The 16,132-nt window shown below is 42.7% G+C and overlaps 1 protein-coding gene across 11 annotated transcripts in view; it reads left to right on the forward strand.

The window, feature by feature from the left end:
* Window positions 1-16,132, forward strand: part of FOXP1 (forkhead box P1) — a 379,555-nt gene that overhangs the window by 42,459 nt on the left and 320,964 nt on the right. For all 11 annotated transcript variants that reach the window (XM_088171262.1, XM_088171263.1, XM_088171257.1 and 8 more), the window contains one exon: window positions 2,532-2,659. The gene's annotated coding sequence lies outside the window, so the exon portion shown is untranslated. The remainder of the gene's footprint in view (window positions 1-2,531; window positions 2,660-16,132) is intronic.

The following is a 16,132-nucleotide window of genomic DNA, read 5'->3' on the forward strand; positions in this document are numbered from 1 at the left end:
GGGCTGTTTCTCCAGATTCTCCAGCACTGAGGTCCATGGAAGTGCCTGAGCTGCCTGTGTGCCTCTGGGCTGAGCCGGGCTCAGCCTGGAGCTGCTGCTGAGCCGAGCTCAGCCTGGATATGCTGCTGAGCTGACCTCAGCTTGGATCTGCTGCTGTGCTGGACTCAGCCTGGAGCTGCTGCTGCTGAGCCGGGCTCATCTTGGAGCTGCTGCTGAGCCGAGCTCAGCCTGGATCTGCTGCTGTGCCTGGAGCCAGCTGGCTCTGGGACACAGCTGATCCAGTGGGTTTGGAGGCTAGCAGTGGGCAAGCCCCAGAGTTAATGCCGTGAGAACTCGTGTCTCTGGGAGCTCTCTTCTCCCATTAAATCCAAGGGATTCAAAAGATGCAGGTGGGGCTGGGTGCAGAAAGTACATGGTGATCATGTAGGCTTTGTTCTCTTGGGAAAACTGGCTGAAGAAATGTTTTGTGGAGTGAGGTCAGTTTTTGATGGCGTAAGTAGCATCCATTTTTCCAGGTGCACTGTCAGAGTTCAGGCTAAGCTGGATGGAATGTCTTTGCCTCCTCCCTGTACTGCTTCTTTATTCCTTGGTAGGAGCTCTCTCAGCTTCCAAATCTGCTTGTTGGCACAATGGTGCCAAGATATTCCTTATGCTGAGGAAGGATGTGAGGAGTGATGTGCAGGTGAGGACAGTGCTTCTGTACACTGTAGCCCTCATCTTCTGCAGACCATATATATTATTTAGACAATAATTTCACTTCAAAAGTCTTGAACATTAACTTTACTGAGCAAGCATTAGCTGAAATGAGCCTCGATTCCTCATCTTTTAAAGAGGGCTAATGCTACTTTCCTGCCTTACAGATGTATCATGGATAAAGATTAGTTGAATACTGTGGTGCAGAAGGTCAGCTGGGGATATCTTGTCCCAACATATGTAGATGCAGCTTTCTGCTCAGCTACAAACCCATCTGCATATCTGTCATCAAGCACAGCAATAAAGCAAGGCTCGGATATGTGTTTCTGACACTGCTCCTTTGCTTCTCTCAAGTGCTCTGCCCCTCATGAATAAAATACAACCAATGCAAGATGCAGGTCACTTTTGGTTTGCAGGTATTTCAGAATCCCTGAGAAAGAAGTAATTTTTAGCATAAATGCTGTTTAAAAACCCCTTTTGGAGCTATTTTTATTGTGTAGCACAGTTTTGTAATAGGGTCACATAATCCCTATATTTAGATTTCTGAACCCTTGTGATCTTTGAGCCGTTGCGCATTCAGCAAAGAACAGGAGAAAGCCCCAAGGCCAGAGAAGTACCTGGATTTTGTCTTACAAAATTTCATACAGTTGTTGCTAAGACCGGAGCTTCCAGATGTTCCTGAGGAAGGCTGCAGTGGACTGCCAAAATAATTAACTCCGTGAGATTAATTTGGGGATGCAGTACTTGCCCCTGTCAGAGCGCTGGTGGATGTGGGAGGGCTGGGAACAGCCACTGCCTTGGGGATTGGGGAATGAAGGGCTCAGAAGCACCACAGGTGATTTTTGCTATCATACTTTTTCTTCTTCGAGTTTTTCAAGATGTTTTTCTCCGTTGCAAAGTTTGTTTTGTCCCCTGGGGTTTATGCTGCAGGTCCCTGTTGTGCAGAGGTCCTGGGAGCAGAGGCTCTCCCAGGTGTTGGTGCATTCATTAGGGCACAGTGTGCCCTTGCCCAGTTTGAGCAGGCACCGGAGCTGCTGTTTAAATCCCATGTGGCTTCATAGGTGTGATGCAGAACAGCCCTGGGAGCACCTCTGGTTGTATTTCTGAGTATGAGTTGTTACTCGGTGCAGATACTTTATCAGTGAAGATATTATACATCTTATTTTAAAACACCCTTATTAGTAAAATGGGTGTTTCATCTGTACAGGGAGCAGCTTCCTCTGAGCTAAACTTAAGCTCAATCTGTGTTACTAATAGCTGGGGAAAAAAACATACTAATTGGTATTTCTTAACTGATGTTTGCAAATTTTGCCTTTCCACCCTGAACATCAAATAGTTTTTATATGTGTTTTTCCTTATCTCAGAGGAAAGATTAATGCTAACAAGAGATTCTACATTTTATTAAGGTTTTATCAGGATGCATTGAGTGAAGACAGAAAGTAAATAGTTCAGAAATTCAGAGAGTGTTACATTTTGATAATGTAAAGTAGGTTAAAGTATCTGGATTTTGTGCTCAGTACAGTGTTTTCAGGCAGAATGTGGATTTGGATGGTGACACATTTTTGTATTTAGAAGGAACAGAAGCTCTCCTGTCGGAGGAGCACGTTGCAAATGTGAAATAAGCATTTGTCTCTAAAACCCTTTCTTAATATTGTAAGTTTTGATTTTATTTAAAGCCAAATAGAGTCTGTTATGTGATAGTTTGATACATAGACATGCTTCTGTAATGCTTCCCCCAGCTCCAGCATTTATAACCACCTTTTACTTTCAAAGGAAAACGATAGGCTTTGATATGATTCTAACGGAGTGAAGTTTTAAAACATGTTTTTGTCTTTCAGTCTCCTGAGAACATTTTTTCTGAGTGACTCCGGCTTCCAGACACATTTGCCATGAGAAGGGTTCCAATCCTTTCCTGTATTTGCCCTGAGTCATGAATGGATATGTGTGATGCCTGCAAGTAAAACTGGTGAGTTGTCAAGCCTGAGTTTGCAATAACTCTCACTTGTTCTTTCTTACAAATTATCTTTCCCTCATTTTTCTTCTCCCCTTTTTAATATGGTGGTGAGGGGTTGTATTGTCTTTGTTTAAAAGCAAGTCACCACTATTCTTAAAAATCCCAAAGCAACCTTCATTGTCATGAAATCACAGAAATATCAAATATTGCCTATACAGAAAAAACACTTATTTCTTTTCTTTCTTCTCTTCATCCTGCTGAATCCTATGAAGTGTGAGGTCTTTGGTGGTGAAACTGGAATTCAGTCATGCAGGCAAAGCTACTGTCCAAAACTGAATCCTTGCAGATAGACAGGATCCAAACCAAGCTTATGTGGGCAATTCGTGTTGTGATTAAATATGGACATGGAGAGGTCTCCTTGCCATCATGTGTCACATGAGGGACTCTCAAAGGAGCCATTGCTCATTAACTCCAGGGTTTGCTGCACTTGCATCCCAGTGACAAAATGGTGTCACTGCTACACAGGAGAGCTGTCCTGCAGTGTGTACTTCACCCTGGTGCTGCTGCCCAGCCTGGGTTATCTGGAGACAAAGCCTTGAACAGCCTGTTTTCATCAAGCTCGAGAGGATGCTGGAGTGACACCCCTCCTCTGTTAAGGACCAGTTGCCTTTCCTTGTGGGGTAACCCACCAAGAAGCCCCCTGGTCCCTTTTGTGCCATGCAAGGGGTGGTTGTGCCTTTTCCAGATGTCCCCATCCCCCAGGAACCTGGGGGATGCCCACTTTCCATGCCCACTCCTCTTACCTGCCTCCTCCTGCTTGCCTCTCTCAATAACTGGGGTGAGAGGAGGGGCAGTTTAGTTTGGGAAAGCAAGAATCATCTCATTCTGCAGCAAAACTGGAAAGTCTGTGTAAGAAATCTTTCAAACCAGGAAATCTGCATAATTAAATTGTGTAGGAATTGGGAGCACAAATTGTTTTTTAAAATAAATTCAGGTTTCTATTATATATTTAATATCCCTCTGTGTGTTGGAAAGTGCATTTCAATTCAAAGATTATAAACCCTGAGAAATTTGTACATCAGTGAATTGCAATTTTTTTGGTTGTTTCTTTTTTTTTTTTTCTTTTTTTCCAGAGGTAGCATAATTACCATGTCATTTAGCAAAGATTATAATAGCTGTTCAGTTTTTACCGACTGGTATAGTAAACAGTTGAATAAACCCATATGGCAGCTCAAAGTGTGCATAGAGGAGAGGGATTCTTACCATTTCCTTCATGTCTGAATTACCAACCTCACTGATAGGACTGAGATCCCCAAACGGGGACCAATTCCACACTTCTCCAGTCATGCAAAAATTTCCCACTGCTCTGTCGCATATGAATCAATTGATTTTAATCACGGTGGTTAGGTAATTAATTATTTCTTTGTGCCTATAAAGTATGCATGGGAAACTTGGGGTTATATGCAAGGTACATGCCTCGATTTAAAGCACTCTGTGCATTTGCTTAATGCCTCTTTAGTAAATGTAAATAATGCCTGGGGTCGGAATCTCAATATCCAGGTATTGTTAAAGGTCGAAACCCTTCTAAGGCTGGCATGGGTGGAGTGTGCCATCTCTGGGTGCTGTGACAGCCCTGTGGTACTGCTTGTGATGGCCCCTTGTGCCTGGTCTCAATGGCAAACAGAAGGACCAGAGTGTTTCAAAGCATCCACTTGAAATACCAAGTTGAATTATGGAGGTGTGGAGCTGTGGTCAACCAGCATCTGGAGTAAAGACAAAGTGTTTGAGTAATGTGCCCTCTGGACACCTTCACCATTTAAAAAATAAAAGCAATGAGAAGAAGGATTGTTAACTCCCTCCAAATGCTGGCTTGAACAAAGAAAAAGATTCACGCTATTCCTCCTAAAATTCACTTACTTCCAGTTATCTTAAAATTTTCATGTCACATAATAGCTTTAAAATACCTTCTGAATGCATTAGACTCTCTAGGTGCTTAGGAAATATTGCAGAATAATAATAGGAAATGACCAAGCATTGAGCATTCCCACTGGAAAGGAGCAGTTGGCCCAAACTGGTGCTTGTGTTCATCTTAACCCTGATGTACGACCAGCCCTCCACCATAATTCTATCAAGAGATGGTAAGTTGCCTAGCAATGTGCTGACTGCAGAGGGTACGTGTCGAGCTAATTCAGTTTTTGTTCTCGTTTTCCTTGAGAGTTCAGCTTAAAGGAGTGATCCTTTCTCCGGCTGCAGCAAGAGCCACTTCTCGGCGGTCTCTCTTGTTCCCCACTCGAGTGTCCCTGGTGATGTCAGGAATTCATTCACCGCCGTGCGCGCCTTAAAGGTTTCCAGCTTATTGAGTAACCAAATGTGGTTTCTGCTGATTGTGTTGACTGAATACGTAGGGCCCTTTCGAAGAGGCAAGGGTTTTATTTAAAGCAGAGCATTTAGTTGTATACCATTTTATGGCAGGCAAAGGTCATCTGGGGTAAGCAGCCAGAACAGTGAATTGCCTCATTGCAGCACCTCGGAAAATGAGAAAGATACAGTAAAAGGTTTTAACAAATTGCTCGTAGTTATAAATTTTTAAAGTCGAGGAGCCGGTGCTGTGTACGTTTTTAAATTGAAGATAACCATGCTTGTAGGATAAATTGAGTTAAGAACAGAACAAATCAAAATAATGGGGTGGTACTAAAAGCCTGGTGGTTCTGCTGGCGGCGCTGAACACCGGGCAGACGGCGCGTCAGGGACCTGCTGTGTCCTTCCCATGTGGATTTGTGGGGACCTTTCCTTGTAACAGTGCCCCTCTCCTCCCTCAGTCCTCCCCTCTGGCTGGATTTGCCCTGTGATGTTTCTTGTGGTACCCTGGGAGCAAGAGGCAGAGGGGTTTGTGGTGGAGCAGGAGTGGGTTCCCCCAGGTTGTGCTAACCCAGGTGTGTGTCAGTGGGGTGGGGGGAGCTCCAGCAGCCCAGCCTGGCATCCCCTGGCAGAGCTGCTCGGAGGGAGAGGTGGCAGCAGCCTGGAGATGTCACTTCTGTCCTTGCAGGATCTCCCTTGCTCCTGGCATCAGTGGCTCCAGAAAAACTTTGTTTTTCTGAAACTTTTTTGTCCGTGGAACTTTCTCTGTGGCAGGGGGAGGAGAGAAGAAGTAATTTTAACAATTTAATAAAGTACATAATGTAAGTTTTATAAGCTGGTGTGAATGCTCCTAAGTATTTTGGTCTTTTTTCATAACACAATGAACCTAATATTGGTAAAAATACAGATCTTAGCTGCCACCATAAAGAGAGGCTAGATTTAATAAACAGTTATGAATGTTGGCAGCTGCCTATCAGATTGTATAACATCGGCTATAGCACATGAAGACAGTGTCAACTTACATTTTATCTCAGAAGTATTTTCAAAGCATTTATTTTGCTTTCTCTTGAGTCCTTAACCTAATTCAAGTTATATAATTGGCGGAATATTTTTCCACACCGCTAATTGGCTGGGTGCCAGCGTGGAAACCATTGTATGACTTGATGATGATCAGGAATTAACATGACATTTGCGTGGTGGTAATGGAATACATTAGTAATGTAATTCATGACTGTAAGAAAGAGACCATCATCTCCCACCTCTGATCAGCAGGAGGGGCTGGGAGGATGATGAAATGCTCCCAGCAGGCACCTCACAGCAGTGGCTGGCCAATCTCGATGTCAAATTTAGTTTTAAATTCTTCAGACAAAGCTGTAATGCTTACCAATTAATTACTACAAATGTCAATTAAAAATCTACCAAATAATGCAGTAAGATTAAATTTCAATTAAAAAAATTACATTTAACAAGGAAGATACAACATTATTTTAATGAATTCTGCTGAAGGTGACAGTTTATCTAGATATATTTATACCGTGTAGGTGGATCTAAATTCATTGGATGATGTTAACCATGTTACTCAGTGTACATATTAGTTTTGAAAATTATTTCGACTTCGGCTATGTCCTGAAGGAGCTGGGACATCAGGGGGCATTTCTCATCACCAAGAGAAGGGGGAATTTCACGCCTTCTCAGTAAAAAAGTCTTCTCACACCTAAACTGGAGCTTTAGTGCAGAATTCTATCCTGACCAAATTTGTGATATTTTTCATTGCTTTATATTTAGAAAAACAAATAGAGCATTTTTGTTGTGGCAGTAGAGCAAGCCCTGACTTTTCTATGTCTATAATGATTTATTGGGACGGTTTTTCAACTAATCTGTTTTATCATGCAAATAATACCTATTATTCCAATAAATCACATAACAGGAAAAGACGTTGCTTTGGGAAGGTGATGAACTTAAAGTCCTGAGCAGAGCTTTTATCTGCAAGGCTTCACCCTGGCTCGGTAGAGGTTGTGAATGCATGATTAAAATCACCTCGTTGATACTTGAGATGTGTGAAGGGATATTTTGAACCAGGAGTGGCACAGCAGAGATGTTGTGGGGCACGTGAAGTTGTGAGTTTGCAGATGTGTGTACGACAAACCCTTGTAAAGCACCTGTACCTCTTTGGATGCAGAGTGCTAACAGAGCAAAGTGGGGCTTGGAGCTGGAGTTTTGTGTGGCAACAGATTTGTTTTTCTTGCTCAGGGCCGGTTTTAGGCTGTTGGAGATTGAGGTGCTTTGGGAAGGCATGAATGCCCGCAGTCAGCAACGTGGCACAGGGCAGAGCTGGGCTCTGCAAGTGGCTGTTTTGGCATTAAAGTATTTATGGGATCTGAAAAATACTTTATCAGCTTCCTTGAACTTCTTTTCTGAGAGCTTTTATTATGTTTTCACACCGTCACGTCTAGGTAAGAGGGAAAACATAATTGAGGAAGCAGATTTTATGTGTCAAGCCAGCATGGAAAGAAGTCCCTCTCAGGGACCAGAGGCTCCTTTTCCTTGGCACTGTTATGTCTGGTGCTATCAAATTTCAGCAGGTTTTAACCTCAAATAAAATACAGAAAAATACAATGTGCATGTAGAAAACCAGAGAAGCCAAACAACTGCTCATGGCAGGTTAAAGTAGTGATGCTCTCTTCAGTAGACAGGTCCCTTAGATGCTGCTCAGGCTTTGCCCATTGGTGGGTGAAGGCAGCAGGCATGATCTGTCTCACTGCTGCAATTCAGATACCTCTGGGTATTGGGAACAGCTTTACAGGACCATACTGCTTTGTGCTATTATCTGATAAAGCTATCACCAGCAGGAGATGGGAGACAGCCTTTTTTTTCCTGTAAGGGCCTCAGAAATGGATGATGTGGAAGTGTAAGAGCAGTGGAAACATTCTCTCACCAGTCCTCACAGACAGAAAGGTGATGGAGAGGAAGTTAGAGCAAGGCAGAATCATTTCCTCCCCAGCAGCCAGAAAGCTTTAAACAGGGAGGTAGAGAGGGAGCACATAACATCTTTCTGCCAGGAGATAATGGTGTGAGGAGCTCGTGGGCTTGGGGCACCCACTGGTCAGACAATTAGGTGGCAGCTGGAGCTCCTGCTCTTAAAAACCCATCTTTCCAGGGGCTTTCAGCTCTACACAGTCATTTTGTGATTTGAGTCCCAGGAGGAAGCTCTTGCTCTGGCTGTTGTTTGAGGTGTCCGTGGTACAGCAGGAAGCGAGCACCTTCTGTATCCCAGGTTCTGCTGCTCCCAGTGGAGCTTGTGCCCATCCCAAGCACTCTTGGTACCTGGGCTCCTCATTGGGGTGTCCCACAATGAACCCTGTACCCATCCTGAGCACTTGAGGTGGTGTCTGGTCCCCTCTGGATTTTTTACTGGTGAAAATTTCTGCCTTTGGTAGGGAAATGCTTCTCTCTTTCTGTAAGAGTTGGCCAAACACATTGAAGGAAGAGTCTTTGACTTTGGAGAAAATATTTATATCTCTTTAGGTTTTTCCTTTTTTTCCTTAGTGTAGGGTTATGTCAGCTGTATTACATTGAGGGAACACTGAGCTGGGGGAGGAAACTTAAATAAGCTGCCCTCATATTGCCAGTTTATTCCCAGCTTTCATCCACTGATTTACATGCCATCTGAAATAAAAATACCCAGACTTCAGTAGTTTGTTTACCTTTGCTGGTATCACTGTGGGGTGACCCGAGGAGATGTAAAAACTGTTCTGGCTCTGACATTTGCATGAGCCGTGAGGTTGGGTGAGAGGAGACAGACGCTGCACAAAGTGAAAAGGCAACAGGGTTTATTAAGTCTTCGTCTTACCCTGGTTTATAATATTTAGACAAAAGCAAATATCTCCAGGGGGGCCTTGTGAAATGAGAGACCAGAGGAAGCTCTACGAGCTGATGGCAGATTCTGTCCTCGTCAGGTGGGTTTGGGTGGTGGGATGCTGAGGAGGGTCAGGCACGCAGGGGGGTCCTGGATTGCTGCTTGGGGAGGAGGATGTGGACTTAAAGTACTTGTGTAGGACAAAGTCTTTATACTGTCATCATGGTAATGCTCCAGGGGGGAACAGCCTGAAGTGCTCTTTGTCTTCATTAATACTTCTTCCCAGCAGAGCCTTAAGAGATCATTCTCACGTTCAGATATACAAGGAAACCGAATATAGAGTTGTTTGTCATGAAAATGCCATTTATATACAGCGGCTGTAAAATCCCAGATGCTGAGCGTGGAGGGAGGCTGCTCTGTCATCAGCCAGTCGAGGGGAGAGTTGTCTATAAAACCGAGCTGTAATTCCCTCTTGACAGGGGTGTGGTGGTTGTGCCTTCAAACAACTTCAAGAGCCTGCCCTGCCAAGCCTTTATGGATTTTGTTCTCACAAGCCAGGTAATAGATAAGTCTGAGCAAGGAGATAGATACAGATATATATGAAAGGAAGGCTTTTGCTCTAGGAAAATATCCATCATTGCTTTTTAAAGTCTGGTTCAGGATTTCAGTGCAGAGCATCTGAAAGTGTTTGGGGTCCTTTTGTTGCAGAGGAGTTGCCGTGGGCCTGGGGCTGCTCTTGACACCTCCCAAGCATTCAATATCCCCTTGGTTCCAGGGCAGCAGGATGTGACTCTCACAGAAAGACAGATGGCACTGGGGAGCTTGATGCTTATTGTTTTCAGCAGAGCTCTACTGGAACCAATAAAGTTGCTGCCACCACTGCTCGGAGCAAAAGTGGCTACAGCTGAACAAGCGACACAAAATTATCAATTAAAAAAGACATCACCAAGCCCATTATTTTACTGCTGAAAAAACATTCTCCTTCCCAGTCTTGTTTTTTCCCCACATGGAGTGAATCTTTGGGATATTAATGATCCACTGTCATGTTTGTTTAACGTATTTTTTTGACAATGCCTTTTTAGGGTTGAAGCCTGAAGTTTTTCTCCATGTGTTTCAGCTAGGGAAAACTCCCAGTGTCTCAATGGGGCCTCTTCTGAAACAAATGAAGACTAATTTTTCTCAACTTAATTGGGAGTTTCATCTGAATAAACAGAGAAAGGCCCGGGCTTTGTTTATATAAAATATCATGAAATGCTGTTCTGCTGAGCAGCTGAATTGCTGCTGGTGGGCTGGTTCTCACCCATGAGATTTCTCATTAAATTGGGGACCAGAGCCTTCCACACAGAGCTCAGTTCTCACATGGACCACCATGACCCCATGGTCTCCTGCCTTCCTGCCTCATCCCTTACTTTTCCTGGATCACTGCAGGCATTTGGACACAGCTTGGGAGCTAAAGACAGTGTCACTTTGGGAGATTTTGCCTTAACCTGAAATTTCCATGTTTTTGTGGGTTTAAGTCAAACCTTAATACTATTTCAGCATAATGTTTTTGTGGTTTAATGTTCTTACAGTTCTTTACAGTGTTTCTTTTAAATTCTGTCACTGAAGTGTATGAGAGTTGACAAGTGTAAATATGTAGTTAGACAATTTCAAAAGTGTATTATTTACTGATCGACCATAATGGCTCCAAAGGAACCATTATACTCAATCATATCATGTCACTCTGTGGCATTTATTATGATGGTAATATGGATATGCATATTATTTTTTTTAAAGCATGAGAAGCGTTATTGTGCATGTGTAAAAGCTGTTTTTAATTGTCAGCAATGCTCTGAGCTTTTTTTAATACCAAGAATTTAAACCACCTATGGCTAACAGCCTGCAAATTGTGGAAGCAAAAATCCAGGTCTTTAGGAGGCTGGAAAAAGCCACACTTGGTATTTACAGCAATGCAACTGTGCATCTCCTTAATATGGTTCTTTTATAGCTTTGTTAGATCCGAGGGCAACGTAGAACCCTAACCTGAGAGCTTGGCAGGTAAGAGCTTTCCATTTTATCTCTGCAGCTTTCATCTGCTCCTGTGAGCTCTTTCCCTGACTTCCTAATTGCGTTTGCAACATTAACAAATGGGCGGTCTGAAAATACCACGCAGTGCAAGTCACGTTAATTCAGGGACCTTTTCTCTTTAAGGTGTCACAGAAGATGTCTTTTTGTAGCACCGGGGCAGAGAAAGAAGGAGAGAAGGCAGAATGAGAGCAGAATGTGAACACTGAACCATGTAAAATAAAAGAAAGAGACAAGCAGAGAGCTGGGAGGGCTAAATATGCTCCAGCCTTTCCAAAGAGAGAGAGAGAGAGAGAGGCAAGAGAGCATAAGCAGGAGCTTGCTTGCTAGAAAATGTCTTTTGTGGAGAAGATGGGAGGAGAGTTTGAGTTTTACTGACTAGAGGTGAGGAGCTAAGGTGCGAATTTGGCATGGCGCACGGCAAATCGATCGCGGAGCAATAATTAGAGAGAGGAGGAGGAATCAGAAGTGTTTCTTAACTTAGAAACAAGGATGTGACTGGCTGCTGGCTGTTGCTACTTGGAAGCAGGTAAAAAAGAAAGGAATCTGTTGGGCGAAGTCCTCACCGCAGAAGACACAATGAAGATGAAATCCAGCTTGTGGTTGTTGGAGAGAGACGTGGGAAAGGAAAACCCAGTGATGTCCAAGAGGTCTGAACTGTCCAGCAGGGCAGTGACCCCTCTGTTCTGGGGCTGAGTCCTCCCTGGGTGTGTCATTGGGAAAACCTCCCACTGGAAATGCATTTTGCTGTAAATAGGGAAGATTAACCCTAAGATGCTAGAACGAGCCAAATTTGAATTGTTCAGGTCAAGAAAGACATATGGTCTTGAACTGGTAGCAGCCAGATTTCCTTGCAATAGTTTTTAAATGGATAAAAGTAACAAGTTTTTTGTGGTTGGTGGTTTTTTTGGGTGTTATTTTTGGGGAATTTTTTTGTTTGTTTGGGTTTTTGTTGTTGTTGGGTTTTTTGCTAATTCTGCAGTAATTCTGACTTGACTCTGTTTCTGAAATTGTATTAAAACCAATCTTTCTCTTTTGAAATACTTAGCAAGAAACATAAAAACAAATAAATGCACTCTTACTATTTCTGTCCTTGACCTACATAAACAGCTGTATAGTCAGGCTCTGTCTTGTATTTGAGAAAAGTCTAGGGCAAATTGAACATAATTTTTCAGATAGTTCCTGGTTAGAAGAGTTGTTGAAGTCTCATCAACCAAAACATGAAATATTGGTGTTTCTGCTGGGATCATTAGTTTAATATTCTTAATAAATTGCATAACTGCCAGTTTGTATAAGAGGATGGAATTTATGAAGCTACAGTGCATTTGTACACACACATGCACTAGCACACAACACTTGTTGATGATTCAGAGAAGGAGTAGAGTAATTCAGCTCTTGGACTGCCTCACGTGTGATTGGCTTCCTTTCTGGGGGACTTATTTTAGGGAAAAATCAATGTCAACTGAAAAACATTCCATTCTGAAAAGACAAAAATTCCCCTACTTGTGAAAATGTGTCTTGGCAGCTGATTTAACTTATGATACAAGATTTAACACTTTTCACTAAACATGAATTTTTTACCATGGCAACAGCTACGTTACGGGCCACATGTTGGAGACTTGCATGTTGTTGCAGAAACTTGTAGCTCTCCACATTTAGCCGAGTCCTTGTTTCCACCGGCAGAAGGAGCCCACTCCTGCAGCTGGTTTGGGCACAGATCTCCTGCTGGGGCCCGTGGGCATCCCCCTGCCCCCAGCAAGGTGATGCTCTCTCAGGTGTTCTCTGGGTGATGTGCAGGCAAAGCACTTGATGACAGAATAACCCAGTGAAACTCATGGTTTTGCCTTTCCAGCGGCAGGGTGGGCAGAGCTTTCTAAGTGTCTCACTTCTCCAGATTCTCTCTCTCTTCCCTTGGACACAGGCAGCTCAACCCCACGTGCAGTAACAGTTCTGCTGTGTCCCCCTGCTCCTCTCTCACCTCCTTGTCACCTCTCATTTGTGGTGGAGTGGCTTCTCAGGTGATGTTAATTGAGTCATGCTCATCGGGGACTTCATAAGAGCGTGGTGGGTGGGATGGAGGATGTGTGGCTGGGTGCTCTGGAGGTGATGGGCTGGAGCTTCTGCAGGAGCACAAAGTTCCTGCCTTTGGAGCTGTGAAAAGAGCAGGCCAAGATGAGCAAAGGGATAGATGGCTTCAGATGGTTGAGGCTGTTTTTTTTTCTTCAAACAGATAATCATTCAGTAAAATGGTAAATCCTAGCTTCTACAGAGGACTAGGTGTGAAAAAGTAAGAGAATTTGAGTTTGTAGGTAATTGCAAACATCTGCAGGTACCTTGAGAAGGAGCAGTTTTATTTAATCTTACAAATTAGGAAGAGTATAAATTCTCTTGTTTTAGGACAATGCTAACAAAGGGTTGGCCAAAAGTTCTGTTTCCAGAGGTGAAAACTCTCAGTTCAGGTGTTTCTTGTACCTTTCTCTGAAGTGTCTGGTCTTGGCCATTGCTAAGCAATGACCAAGCACATTAATGAGTCCTTCTGGACACTGCTGGGACCTTTGCCCTTTTTCTTATATGTAAAACAGCCCAATTTAAATGAAACCAGCTATGCAAAGCAGAAGCTTGGCATGGTGGGGATAGTCATCCCCATCAGTTCTGGGCTGTGGTGGCACAGTGAAGGATGTCCTCTACATGCCCAGTTCTGCTGGTTCAATGTCCTCAGCAAAGCTCTTTCTCTTGTAAGACTAGTTTAAATTTGGCCTTTACTTGGTGTGAATTCTCCAAGCTGTGCTGGTCCAGAACTTAAATAATTTGCTTCTCTTTTTAGCATCGTGTCTTTTAAAGGTGTTATATTTGTTTCCATTTAGTGTTAAATTAAAATTAAATGGTTCTGCTTTGTAGATGTAATAGTGTACAAATATATCTATTTATAAATCCTTTTAGCCCATGTCTATGTGACTAAGAAAAAAGCAGCAGAGTAGGGGCCTCTGATTTTTTGTTTTACTTGAATCAAACACCCTATTGGGATTTCAATTGTAAGTGAATGTTACACTTGTTTGTTACTAAGGTGACTACAGTGTCAAGGTTATGTGGATGTTGTAGTATTATAAATGCAGAAATAATGCAAAAAAGAAAAATAGTTGTGTTGGCTAAAATCATCTTATTCCTATAGCATAAAGTTGCACACTGTCCTACATTTCAATTCTTGTTCTATTAAATTACCTGTTTAATAATTTGAATCCAGTGTTATTTTTGTATTATATTGCAAATGTGTGACTGTGAGGTTATTTTTAAGATATATTTATTAAGGGAATGAATACAATAAGACAAGTCATTGCAGCCCACATACAGTTCCTTGACTTCTCATTTTATGATGTTTCAATTGCATATGATTACTGAATATAAGTTTTAACTTTTATGGGGGTTCATTAGAGATGCAGCTGTGTAGAGAGAAATTCAATAGAATCTGATAATTTTTTTTAAGCTCTAAAAGTGTAGTGAGATGGAGCAACTTGATGGAGCATAACTCAAACTTCTGACTTTGAGCTTGGGTGCAGAAATTGTGGGGACTTCAAGGGCTTAGCAGGGCTGCAGTGGAAATTTGCTGCTGATGGGGAGAGGAAGGGCACTAATACAAGGTCTGGTTTTGGGGTGTGGTAGATCAGAACATCTCAAATGAAAGGCAGTGGCCTTCTTTTTCTGTGTAGGAGAAAGAGGGGATGTCCTTGCTTGTGGCCAGGACTAGCATGAAATGCTTTTTGCTCTTGGGTAAATCAACACTCTGGGGGAGAAATATGGTCTTGGTAAATCCATGGTGTTTTCTTCTTAATAGAGAATCTAAGTAAAATGAACTCCTCAAAAACTGATAGTGAAAGCAATCTTAGTGAGCAAGTGCTGAGAAAACAACTTTTGGGGCACCTTTAAAAGAATAGATGTAGTAAATTGGTAAATATACCCTGTGGTTAAATGCTGCAGTGCTTTTTGTGAATACTAAACAGGAACATATCCCACCAAATACAGTTTTTCCATAATTTATTAGCATAATATGCTTGTTTTTAATGCATAGGAATGTAAACACTTATAATGGAATTATCATGTCTTTTAGCAGGAGGAGCCCCTGATCAAAACTAATAATGCCATTAGGTGTTTGGGGAAAAGTTATTTCATGATAACAGATGATTTCTTTCCAAACATCAACTCTTGCAAAGTTGCAAACCCAGATCCAGAGAAAAGACATCCTTTGGACATGGGAGAAAGTATCACAGGTGACTTGAATGCAAGACTTCAAAAATCCCTTCTTTGTGGTTAAAGAAGCTGGGCCTCATGTCCGTGCTTTCTTCTAAGTATTTGCTGCTGATGGCTTCTCCAAGCAGGGCCTTGTGGGGTGGAAAAGCTGGATTTGCATTACTTCAGAGTAGAAAATACCTCAGCTTTATTGGGAACCTGGTTCTTGCCCGTGGGGAGTGCAGAGGAGGGAAGGGCAGTGGCACTGGGGAACATTGGTTTCATTCTGCCCATAGAACATCATCCCCAGAAAAATGGTGTTCCTGGGCCATACCTCCTCCCACGGCAGGGGAAAACAGATGAAAAGCAATGAAGCACACAATTACATAATGAAAAACAATAAAATGCATTTTCTAATATGTACTACTAGTGACCAGATGACTTTATTAAAAAACTAGATGTGATTACGTTTCCAAGTATTGTGCTGTGTGATAAACTCCGGGGGAAAAACTGACAAACAACTTAGGAGGAGAAGACTTCTTGTTTAATATAAACCTCAGACTTTGAAGTGACACATAGCAGGGAATAAATGTCCATCATCTATCAAATGAGGTTTGAACGGTTTAGGTCACACTAGACAAACACTTCTCACCCTGAAACCTTCTTTTCATCTTCATTCATCAACAACACCTTAAGCTTGTGCCCCTCTTCTTCTTTTCCACTCTCTCAAAAAACAATAATCTACTTGATGCCTACAAATCACTCCTGGCTGGCACTCGTTAGGCGAGTTATGAGCTGTGGCTGCTGCTGCTCCCTTCGGAGCTGCCTCCTGTGCAGGGAGGAGAGGGGGTTGGAGCTTTGGGAAAAGGCAGAGGAGGTGAAGTGCTGCAGAAATGGTGGCTGTAGACAAGGGAGGCAGCGAGCACAAAGAGCTGAGTGAGGTAAGAGACATAAGTGGCAAGGAGGATTCCTGCATGGCAGATCCC

The sequence above is a fragment of the Sturnus vulgaris genome, chromosome 11 (assembly GCF_052056855.1).
Source record: "Sturnus vulgaris isolate bStuVul1 chromosome 11, bStuVul1.hap1, whole genome shotgun sequence".
NCBI lineage: Eukaryota > Metazoa > Chordata > Aves > Passeriformes > Sturnidae > Sturnus > Sturnus vulgaris.